We start from the raw sequence: 12,551 nt of genomic DNA on the forward strand, positions 1-12,551 counted from the left end.
GGAAATGTGTCTGGAATGTTGTGTACACTGGGAATCCAGGAATATATTCCGGTTCCCTCGTTGTTGTGTTGCCACCAGTGATGCCATTGTGCAATTACAGTGTTGTGTAAGTGTTTTCGTATGGATGATCGAGATAGTGTGGATTGTCTGATGCGTGTGGATCGGCTGGCGCGAGATGCGATGATGTCGGCAAGTTCATTGCCAAGAACTCCGGAGTGAGATGGAACATGGTATATCTTTACGGGTCGAGCCTGTGTTAACGTGTGTAGTGATTGCTTGATGTGAAAGATACGAGTGTCTGTTGTGATGTAATTATTTAATGTTTTGAGGAGGGATAAGCAATCGGTATAAATGTGTATAGGTAGTGTACCTGGTAATGTTAAAGAATATGTAATGGCCTCCTGGAAAGCAATGAGTTCTGCACCGTAAGCACTGGATGAAAGCTCGACCCGAAAGCGACCGACTGCAATGAGATGGTCCATGGAATCAAACATGACGTATGAAGCGCCAGCCGATGTTGTTGTGTATGAGCCGTCTGTGTATATATGGTATCCATGTTGGCGAGAGTAATTGGATATGTCTTCTGATTGTAACTGTGTGTGTGAGAATGAGACGATCTCGGCAGGGTGCTGAAGCGTGTCGTCATATGGTGCCGCCACTTCGGAGGCGCGATACGTTCTAGAACCGAACGTGACGTCCAATCTACGTGCGAAGAGCGCAAACTCCACATTCAACCGGTCAAGGTCGAGATGCAGAGGAGGCGCCCGCAACAGAATTTGGAGCGCCCTCGTGCTCGTCGTGGAGTACGCCCGGACCAACGCAAGAAGCGGGGCCCTTTGAACGGAAACCAGTCGAGCACGTAATCCCGAGTGGGGACTGTCGGTCCACCACACAGGTGACGCGTACGTGAGGGCCGGCAGGACGACCTGTGTGTAAAGTGCTCTCAGCTGACCGGGAGCCGGCGTGCCGCTAAGCCGCAGGAACGTGCTAAGGCGCGCAGAGAGCATCTCGGCGCGCTCCTTGAGCAAGTCCCCGTGAGCTATGAAGGACAGGGTGCGGTCGAAGACAACGCCTAGCACTCGAACGGAAGGCCTGAATTGCAGGCGGGCTCCGTCGAGGCGAATGGCGGGAGGTGTGCGTCCCATGCTCCCCCGGGGGGGAGAAATGAGAAGGCACACCGTCTTCTCCCTGCTGATGGAGACCCTTGCCCCCTTCGCCCACGAGGCTACTCGGCCGAGGGCCTCCTCCGCGAGAGCCGTTAGCTGCTTCCTGCAACTGCCAGGCACAATGACGACAACGTCGTCTGCGTAGGCCTGGAGCGACACACCCTCTGGCATCGGCAGCTCGAGCAAACCACGCACAACTATGTTCCAGAGGAGCGGTGACAGCGGAGATCCCTGCGGGCTCCCCAAGGTGGGACGCGCAACCGCGTCGCCCGCATGAGAGCGGAACACCACCTCGCGGTCCGATAGAAAGGACCGGAGCAGGGCGCAGAGGTCTCTCGGACATCCCCATTGTGCGAGAGAACTGAGAACAAGGGGATGCCATACACTGTCGAAGGCGCCCCTGAAATCAATTGAAACGAGTATGGCGTGGAGGCCGTCTGTGCGGAACCCTCGTAATTTAGAGACCAAGGCGAAAAGGGCCTGTACGGCGCTTCGCTGTCTAGTGAAGCCGAATTGGTTGGGATGAAGTAAATTTTGGTGGGCCATGAAGTGGTAGAGGCGACCATAGAGAAGACGCTCGAGCACCTTGCCTAGCACCGAGTTCATGACGATGGGACGATATGAAGTGTCTGCGTGTTGTGGTCTGCCAGGTTTGTGGATGAAGATGATGCGACCCTTTCGCCAAGCCACCGGGAAATGGCCGAAGCGAAGGGCCGACGAGAACACGGTTATGAAGAAATGAGGGTGTTGTGTCCACAGTGTAGTGACGACACGCGGCGTGAGGCCGTCGAGGCCCGACGCCGTGCCCTGCTTGATGCGAGAGAACGCCATGTCCACCTCGCCGTAAGTGAAGGGCACGTCGTCGGGGCCGCCCAGCTCAGTGTCCCGCGCCAACGATCTTATGTGCGTGTGCTGAGGTAAGTCTAATGTGATGTCGTCTGTGGCAACGTGTGCAGTGAGCAGTGTGTTCGCGGTTTCGAGTAGTGATGTTGTAAGTGTTCCGTCTGGTCGTTGTATTGGTGACAGTGTGAGTGGTGCACGTAAGCGTTGGAAAGCAATTTTGAAAGGTCGGCCGAATATTCCGCTCTTAATGAAATCGCGGGCTAACGTCTGTGTGTCAATGTGGCGTGCCTCTTCGATGTGTTGTCTGTAGACGCGGAGAGCAGCATAATAAATTTGTCCGTAATGTTGTCTAATTGGATTGTGTTTTGTGCGTTGGTAGCGTCGTCGTAGTGCGCGCACTCGTGACCTCTCAGATGTTAGTTGGGGTGTCCACCACGACGCAGGTAGGTGTGTTTGTGTTGGTGCGGGTCTGAGGGATGAGTGTTTCTTGCGTGATTTGTCAATGATGAGGTGTAATTTGTCAATGATTGTGTCAATGGCGTCCGCCGAAGCCAAGCGGACGCCGGCCACCGCATCGAAAAATGGATTTTGCGACATGTCATGTAGTAATCGTGTAGTTCCTCTAAATGTAAGTCTGCGCTGTCTGGATGTTGAACGTGTGCCGAATATAACTTCAATGTGTTTATGTTCAGAAAGTGTACTTGTTTCTGAAACGAGCCATGTGTGTGGTAACGTGAGCATGTGAGTGGAGGCAAATGTTACATCAATCCAACTGTCTGTGTATGGTGTGGAGTACGTCGGGGGGGATGCCGGATCGTTTAAAATTAACAGGCCTGAGGACATTGCGAAATTTAGCAGCTCCCCTCCCCTGATGTCACAAATATGTGGTCCCCAGGCCGTATGTTTGGCGTTGAAATCGCCCCCCAATACGACCGGCATTCCCTCCGTCAGGATAAGTGCGTGTCTGATGTCATCGAATGTCTGAGTCATTGGTGTGTGTGGCGGGGCGTAAGCTGAAATTAACAAACATGATGCGGTGGCCGTGGAACAGATGACGGCAACCACGCGTGTTGTGAGTTTTATTGGAAAGATGTCATATTGGTGTTGTCGTGTGATGATGGCGGAACGTGGACTGGACTGGGCGGCGAACACGGTCCACTCTGGTGGTATACCTGTGATTGTGTCGGCACGTGTGTAAGGGTCGGAGATGAGGGCGAAGTGAAAGTCTCCCTCCCGTAATCTTTCTACCAATACCGGTGTGGCGTTCCTGCAATGATCTAAATTTGCCTGTACGAATGAAAAAGATAAAGAAGTCATTGCGGCGACAAGTTATTGGGGATGAGGAAATTTACGAGTGAAGCAGGAACGCGAGGTGTTATGGAATGTAGTGAAGGCAGGAAAGTCGAACGGAAGAGTGTGAATAGGAAGAGAAAAGTATGGGACTGTGGGAATGAGAGGGAGGGAGACGGGTAATGTAATGTAAAGTGTAAATAGAGGAATGGACCGTGTTGCGCCCGGTGTATGCGTGATGTGTGAAGGTGAAAGTGTTGTGTGCATGAATCGAGGAGCGGAGGAACCGTGGCTTTAGTATGTAGAGAAAAGACAGACCGCTGAAGTTGGTGTGAAAGGAGGAAACGGTAGGTGGAAAAGGAAAGGAAGTAAAAAAGGAACACGGTTATGCCGCGTTCCTGTAGAAAGGAAGAAGGAAAAGGTATAATGTAAGTATTAATGAAAGAAGGTGTGCGGTCTGTCAAGGGAAAAAGAGGAGAAGGTGAAGGAGGAGAAGTGATACGGCGCCGCAAGCGAAGTGCTGGGCACCGTAAGAGGTGTGAGTTGGTGTAATGAAGCACGGTCCTCCGCTCCTCGTAGTGTTTGTGAAAGTGTGTAGTGTCACTCATAATCCGTGCGAAGCCGCATTCTGGCAATGCGCTCCGCAAGGATGGGGCACTCCTTCGCCCCGGCCCTGTGGGGAGGACAGTCCCGTCCCGCGCGCCTGCACGCCGCGCAGGCAACCGCAGCTGCCGCGCCGGAGGCGGGACAATCGGCAACGACATGCGCCCCGGCACAGCTCGTGCAAGCCGCCCTAGACGGATCTGACGCCTGGCGGCAATTGCGGCGGGAGTGTCCGTAGTGCGCACAAAAGGTGCACAAAGGGACGTGGAGGTCCTCCTCCACCTGGGCCGAGGACCACCCTATTGTCAGTCGCCCCCGATGCATTATCTTCTTGAACGTTTCCGGGCTCGCCGCCAAGACGTGAGTCTTTGTTCCGTTGCGAGCCCGGAACGTGTAGCGCCTCGTCATGGAAGAGGCGTCTATGGCAAGGTCTGGGTTTTTCACCGCAATCTGTGAAATGACGGCGTCGTCCGCGACGTCTGGGTCGACGCCCCACACGCGAATGTGGGGCTGACGTCGCTCTGCCACCCTCACCGCCATCGCATTGTTCGTGACTGCGTTGTTGCGTACAGCTAATGAAAGGTTTCGCAATGTGTCTCGTGTTTTTGCAATGACTGTGACACCCGTTGTCGTGGGTTTAAACTGAACGGGGCCTATGCCCTCGTCCTCTGGGATGATGTTTCTTTTAATTGTCTGTATCAACTGTGTGGGTGTTGTCGCGGGGGTGGTTGGAGTGAGAAAAGCGACGTGGCTCACAGTTGGTCGCTGTACAGTGGAGGGCGGCAGAGGCGTCGCAGACGTAGCAGATGGTGCGGGGGCAGGATGGGCGTTGCCCCGCACGATGTCCGCAAAGGTGGGCGTGGTGGGCGGAGGCGGGCCGGCGCGCAGCCTGGTCTCCGCCGCAGAAGCCCGGGACCGAGCCTCAGCGGCGTCGCGCCGCTCCGTGCCCCATATGGTCCGAAGGACCTCCGCCCGGCCCCTGGCGTCCGAGGCCAGCGCCCGGTACTCGGCGCAGCGAAGGACGAGCTCGCCGAACATCTGCGAGATGGACGTGCGAGCGTGCACCGGCACTTTGTTCTTTTCTGTATTCAGGAACGCCGTGAGGCGCTCCTGAAGTGCCGTGACTGAGGAAAAATCAGGCATAGCAGCGAAGGCCAGGTCGAGCCTTGCCTCCGCGCTCGCAGGCCCCTCGGGGGAGGGACTGATGTCGTCCGGTGAGGGCCCCGGCCCGACGGCCTCCGGGCGGGGAGTCTCCGAAGGTGGGACGTCGCCCGAGGTCGGCGCAGCGTCAGGGGCACCGCGCGAACCCAGGGCGGCCGCAGAATCTTGGTTGCCAACCGATGGCGTCTCGGTTGGCCGCAGGTTGACAGCCGGGACCCCTGCAAGCAAATCGTCTCCGGCGTCCGAGAACTCCGAGCGGGGCGTCGCAGCACCCGCGCCCGACTGCCCGGAGCCAGAGCTGGGGTCCGGGGAGATGCGGTGGAGCGTCACCACCGGTTGGTCCCGCCCCGGGGGCGAGGCAGGGGGAGACGCCCCCAAAGAAGACATTCCCGCAGACGCGGGCGATAACCAGCCCGGTAACCAGCGGGACAGGGCTGGGCTGGATGGAGGTCACGCCGGGACGAAGGCCGGACTCGACCCGCAACGACCCGGACGAGCCCGGACAAGGCCGCGGTCAGGCGAACGGCTCGGGTGATCAGGGCCACTTGTCGTCGCCGCCGGAGGTTGGAAAGGGGACGGCCGAAGGCAGCCCCGAAGTCTCTCGGTAGTGGCCAGATGTAAACAATGGCCAGAGGCCAGCCCCACCTCGCAGCGGGTGGAAAACCGCGAGGCGGCCGCAGGATGTGGTCGCGGCAGGTCCGGGGACGTCCGCTACCGCGAGCGGCAGCAGAAAACCGCGCCCGGGAGGACCCCGAGGCAGCAGGGCAGCCCAGGAAGCCGATGGAACAACTTCGTCCTCCTCTTCCACAACCGCGGCGATGGAAGGCCGCGGTTCAGCGAAAAATCGCAAAAATGCGGCAAAAACCGCAAATTGCGGTTAAAAAACCGCTTGCGGTCGCAGAAGAGGTCGATGGGATGATGTCTTGGGCTGCGGGACTGCAAAAAGCAGGCCCGAGATCGCAGAGGGGGGCCTATGGGCCCAGATGGGTGTGGCTGGGTGGGTGGGGCAGGCTAAGCCCGGCTGCCGGGAGCTCGGCCAGGCACGTCCATTCGCTCCGAGCGGCTCGGAGCGAATGGACCGCCCCAGTCGGAGTCTCATTCCATGCTAAAATCAAAATAACGGCAAAAATAAAGTGGAATGAGAAAGAGCCTGCACCTGCGGAGCATCAACAGGCTTAAACCAATCAAAAATAAAAGAAAAGGGCCCAAATGGCCAAAAGAAGAATTTGGTGGGAAAAGCCGATTGGAAAAATAAAAATGGGCACGGTAACAATAGTGTCCGAAGGGCTCAGCGAGCACAGAGGGTGAAAATAGCCTCGGTGAGCTGTTTTATTGTGAAAAATAATGGTGAAGTGACAATGATGGTGCCAGAAAGGGCAAAAAAAAAAAAAAAAAAAAAAAAAAAAGGAGTAATAATTATAGTAATAGAGATGTACGTATAAGTATATACAATAGAAGAGAAAGAAGAGAAAAAAAAAAAAAAATGATATATCGATAGATATAAAAAAGGAGAGAGAAACAAAAAAAAGAGAAACAAAAAAAAAAAAAAAAAAATAGATAATATATACATATGTACAAATATACAAAAAAGAACTATATACAAATATATAAATTAAAAAAAAAAAAAAAAAAAAAGAAAAAAAAAGAAAAAAAAAAAGAATGAAGGAGGCGAGTGATGGGAAGGAGAAAAGAAGCAGGAGAGAAACTGGATGATTCCCAGGCCGTGTAGGGCGGACGCTCCGACAGGGCTGAAAAGAATCAAGAAAGAAAGAAAGAAAGAAAGAAAAAAAAAAAAAAAAAAAAAAAAAAAAAAAAAAGAACAAAAGACAGGAAAAGAGAAACGATTCACGTGAAAAAGGTAAGGCTGTTAGAAAAAGAAGTGTGCAGGAGGGCTGAAAAGGAAGACATGTTATGGGAAAGAAAAAAAAAAAAAAAAAAAAAAATGATTATGGAAAAAGTGAAACATGCATTGTACTCAAGCAGTGGTGGGGCGGACACAAAGTATCCACCTCGTTTGGCCTGAGTGGCCCCACCCACTGAATGAGTATTATGAGTGATGAGATGATCTTGTGTAATTAGGTAATAGTGAGCTGACTGTAGAAACAACACGTAGCAAAAGGGCGCAATGGCGAGGGTTATCCAGCCAGTTGCGCCAATGTGTTGTTGATGTATTTCCCGATGAAGGTGTAGGAAGCTGTGTGGTTATGTGTTGTGTAAGTGGACAATCTGTAATGTAATGGTGGACATCTCCGTTTGAGTGGCCGCACGGACATGCTGGTGTATTTGTAAAGCCGAATCTATGAAAGTATGCTGGGAATCGTCCGTGGGCTGTAAGTAGTGTAATGAGTGGTTTGGAAGGGGGGAAAGTGTTGGGTAAATTTAAAGTGTCGGGTACCCATGTAAATATTCCCGTTCCCTCGTGATTGTTACGCCACCACGTGGCCCAGTTGACCCGAGCCACGTGGCGAAAGGATGTACGTATTGTGGTTTTGGATATGTAAGATGTTCGTATTCGGGGTGATTTGTGTGCGCGTGAGGCAACGATGTCAGCGAGTTCGTTGCCCCAGAGGCCAGCGTGTGCAGGAACGTGGAAAAGTGAAATATTTCTGGAAGTTTTGATGGAATGTAAAAGTTGTTTGATGTTGTGTATCGTTGTGTTTGTAGTGAGGAAAGAAGAAAGGGCAGTGAGGAGGGAAAGGGAATCTGTGTAAATGTGGATAGGTGTAGATCCAGGTAATTGTTGTGTGAAGTGTAGGGCCTCCTGGAAAGCAATCAGCTCTGCGCCATAAGCTGATGTAGGGAGCTCTACCCTGAAGCGGCCGACAGATGATATATGGTGTGATGGAGTAATGATGACGAACGCGGCGCCTGCAGCCGTCGGTGTGTATGAGCCATCCGTGTAGACGTGGAACACCGGAGACGACGCCGCCGCCTCCGCCGCCGCCACGTCCAAACGGACGAACCCAAATGAAAGCACCTCCGACGGATGCTGGAGCGCATCATCAAACGGCCGGGCCACATGCATTGCACGAAATGAATTTTGTCCGAATGTTGTGTCCAATCGTAGCACGAAAAGCCTGAACTCCGCATTCAGCCTGTCGAGGTCGAACTGAAGCGGGGCCGCGTGCAAAAGAATTTGGAGAGCCCTAGTGCTAGTGGTGGAGTAGGCACCCGCCAACGCCATTAGCGGGGCCCGCTGCGCAGACACCAGCCGGGCTCGAAGACCCGAGTGGGGACACTCAGTCCACCAAACGGGGGAAGCATAGGAGAGGGCGGGCAAGACTACCTGCTGGTAAAGTTCTCTGAGCTGGGCCGGTGCCGGTGCGCCACTCAACCGCAGGAAGGTCCCAAGGCGTGCGGCAAGCAGCTCGGCACGCTCCTTGAGGTGGTCGCCGTGTGCCAAAAACGAGAGGGTGCGGTCGAAGAAGACACCGAGTATCCGGACGGCAGGCCTGAATTTCAGAACCGTGCCGTCGAGACGAACGGTGGGAGGAGTGCGCCCCATGCCTCCTCTAGGAGGGGAAACAAGGAGGCAAACCGTCTTCTCCGCACTAATGGCAACCCTCGCCGTTCGCGCCCACGTCGCCACCCGGCCGAGTGCATCCTCCGCCAAGTCCTGTAGGACCCTCCTTGACGGTCCAGGCACAAGAACGACAACGTCGTCTGCATACGCCTGTAGCGACACACCCTCTGGCATTGGCTGCTCGAGTAATCCACGCACCACAATGTTCCAAAGTAGGGGCGACAGCGGAGAACCCTGTGGACTGCCCAAGGTGGGACGCGCAACCGCGTCGCCCGCTCTGCAGCGGTAAACCACCTCTCGGTCAGATAGAAAAGACCGCAGCAGCGCACAGAGATTTCTCGGGCAGCCCCAACGGCCTAGTGAAGCCAGGACCAGGGGGTGCCAAACACTGTCGAAAGCCCCACGAAAGTCAATGGAGACGAGTAGTGCGTGGAGACCGTCTGTCCTATACCCTCTAATTTTGGTTACGAGAGCGTGAAGAGCATTCACCGCTCCTCGCTGTTTAGTGAATCCGAATTGGTTTGTGTGGAGTAGGTTCTCTCGTGCAAGAAAGTGGTACAGCCGTCCGTAGAGCAAGCGCTCCAGCACTTTGCCCAGCGTCGAATTCATGACGATGGGACGATAAGACTGAGGCAAATCGGGCGGTCTGCCGGGCTTCGGAAGAAAAACTATTCTCCCGCGCCGCCAGACCGCCGGGAAATGACCCAATCTCAGGGCCTCGTTAAATATGAATGAGATGAAGCGAGGGTGCATGTCCCAGAGGGCCCGAACGACCCTAACCGTTAAGCCATCTAACCCGGACGCCGCGCCCTGGCGCAACCGGGCCACCGCCAGAGAAATCTCCCCGACAGTGAACGGCGGATCATCGGGCCCTCCCAAGACGGATGCCGCCGCAGCCGCTCGCACGGAGGTGTGGTGAGTGTCGTCTTGTGATGTGTCATCTGTTGCTGTTTGTGTATCGAGTAATAGTTGTGCCGTTTCGTGTGTTGATGATGTGAGGTCGCCATCGGGCCTACGGATGGGGGGCAGCACAACTGGCGAGCGTAATTTGCAGAAGGCTGACTGAAATGAGCGACCGTAGATTGTCGATTTAAGTGAATGGCGTGCTAAGTTTCGAATGTTTGCGTCTCTTGCGGCTGCAATGTTATTTCTATATGTTCTGAGTGCAGTGTAGTATTGTGTGGTGAAGTATTGTCTGAGTGTGTGGTCTGTAGTGCGCTGGTAACGGCGGCGCATGGCCCTGACCTTAGATCGTTCAGCAGTCAATTCGGGCGTCCACCAATCTGTCGTGTGGGATGATGTACGTGGAGCTTGACGTGTAGATGAGTGTTTGTGTCTGAGACGATCATATATCATGTAAAATTTAGTGACAATGTGTTCCAATGAGGATGAAGAGGCGAGGTCTGCACCGACCACTGCTGTGAAGAATGATGATGAAGCCAGTGCATTTAAAACGCGTGATGTACCGCGGTGCGTGAGGCGCCTCTCCTGGCTCGAAGCAACCGCGGAACCGAAGTGAACAATGATGTGTTTGTGTTCCGAAAATGTGATGGTGTCAGAGACATCCCACTGGGTCACCGCCAACGCCAAAGGCGGCGACGCCAGTGTGACGTCTATCCAGCTGTTTGTGTATGGCTTGGTGTAGGTCGGAGGGGACGCAGGGTCATTTAAAATGATGAGGCCGGAAGCCATGGCGAAACGCAGGAGCTCCCCCCCCCGCGCGTCACACAGCTCCGGCCCCCAGGCGGCGTGTTTGGCATTGAAATCACCCGCCAGCACTGCGGGGATCCCCTCCGTTAGTATTAGTGCGTGTCTAATGTCGTCGAGTGTAGGACTCATTGGAAAGTGTGGCGGTGCGTATGCGGTGATAAGAAGAAATGAAGCAGTGGCCGACGTGCAGACCAACGCGACGACGCGCGGTGTAACTAAAATGGGGAAAAGATCGAATGCGGGGTGACGGGCAATGATGGCGCATCGTGGTTTTGAGGTGGCGTGAAAGATGGACCAATCGGGAGGTATCCCCTGCACTGTGTCCTGCCGTGTGTATGGATCTGTAACGAGTGCGAACGTGTGGTTGTTTATGCTTAGTGATTCTACTAGTGCTGGGGTCGCGTTCCTGCTGTGGTCTAGATTGGCTTGTATGAATGAAAATTTAGGTGTAGTGGCCATGTGTGTGTAGAGAAACCAATAGTGCGAGTGAGAACGTGAGATTTGTAGTGGTGGGATTGGCGGAAGCGACCCGTGTGAATGGTGACGTGTTAAAAGGTATGGTGTGTTTTGGGCTAGGAGAGGGGAGTGCAGGGGATGTCCAATGCAACGTGAGGTGAAAGATGCGAGATGAATGAAATATGTGTGACGCGTGTGGTATGTGAAATGTGTGTAAGACTTGTTGTGTTTGTGTTTGTTGTGTTGCAAATGTTGTGTGCATGAGGTATGAAATGGACGAAATACGTGTGACATGTGCGGCGTAAGGGGGAAGCCGGTTTAAGGAGGATAGAAGTTCGAGAGAGTTAGGTTGGAAAAGATAAAAAAGAAAAGAAAAGTGGTGATTGAATGAGACATGACGGTTGGAATTGGCGTAAAAGAAAAGAGAGGTCGAATCCTTGAAAAGACGATGAGAAAAAATGTGTGTAATGGGACTGTACCGTGCCAACGTCGAAGAACGGGGCACAGCACAGTACGGAAAAGAAACAGTGGAGAGGAAAAAACCGGCTCCCCCCTGGAGCGCCCAGAAGGCCGCGAGATCAAGCTGCGCCATAATCCGTGCGGGAACGCAACCTGGCCAGCCGCGCAACGAGGACGGGACACTGAGGTGAACCCGCTCTGTGAGGCGGTCCGTCCCTCCCCGCACGGCGGCACGCAGCACACGCGACCGCCGAATCGTCCGGCGACACGGGGCAATCGGCCACCGTGTGCCCTCCTGCACACTTTGTGCAGACGGCCCGTCCGGCGTCCCCACTCGAGCGGCAATGACGGCGCGAGTGGCCGTATGTGGCGCAGAATGTACACATGGGGACGTGCAAGTCCTCGGCCACCATTGCCGAGGACCAGCCGATGGTAAGTCGTCCCCGCGCCAATACTCTTTTGAAGGCCTCTCCAGGCAATGAAATGATGTGAGTTTTGGTGCCGTCACGCGATCTAAAAGAGTAACGCCGGACGACCGTCTGTGGATCAAGGTTGAGTTCTGGATTTTTGGAAACGATGTTTCGGACCAAGTCGGCGTCCGCAACGTCAGGGTCCACACCCCAGACCCGTACGTGCGGACGACGACGCTCCGCAATCCGCACAGCAACAGCGGCGCGCGTGACCGCATTGCCCTCAACCGCGGCTCGCAGGTTCGCTATGGTGTCGCGGTCACGCGCGAGAACCGTGACCCCGGCGGCCGTGGGACGGAGCGTAACGGGCCCAATGCCGGCGTCCTCTGGAGTAATATTCGCTTTAAGCGTTTGAATGAGCTGTTGTGGTGAAGTGGTGTTGGGTGTGAGAGGTGTCAAAAAAGCAACATGGTTGGCCACTTGCCGCTCCGTTGACGTGAGTCGCAGGCCGCCGGGGTCGGTAGCCGGTGGAAACGCCCCCATCCGCGCTGCGGACGGTCCACCAGAGCCCGCAACGACGTCGGCGAAGGTGGGTCGCGCAGGCGGTGGCGGGGCGACGTGCATGCGCGCCTCGGCGACAGAGGCCCTCTCCCGTGCGTCGGCGGACTCCTTCCGCTCTGCGGACCACATCGCACGGAGGACCTCCGCACGTCCGCGCGCATCAGACGCAAGCGCCTGGTAGCGGGCGCAACGGGAGATGACTTCCCCGAAGATGTTAGTAATGGCCACCCTGTGAGCCACCGGAATCTTGTGCTCTGCGGTGTTGAGGTATTGGACCAGTTGGTCCTGCAGAGCGGTGACTTCCCCGAAGTCCGGCATCGCCGCGAACCCCAGGTTGAGCAGGGATGCCGCGGGAGGAGACGCCGGAGC

This window comes from Amblyomma mixtum, unplaced genomic scaffold (genome assembly GCF_055824585.1).
Source record: "Amblyomma mixtum isolate Tamu unplaced genomic scaffold, ASM5582458v1 scaffold_21, whole genome shotgun sequence".
NCBI lineage: Eukaryota > Metazoa > Arthropoda > Arachnida > Ixodida > Ixodidae > Amblyomma > Amblyomma mixtum.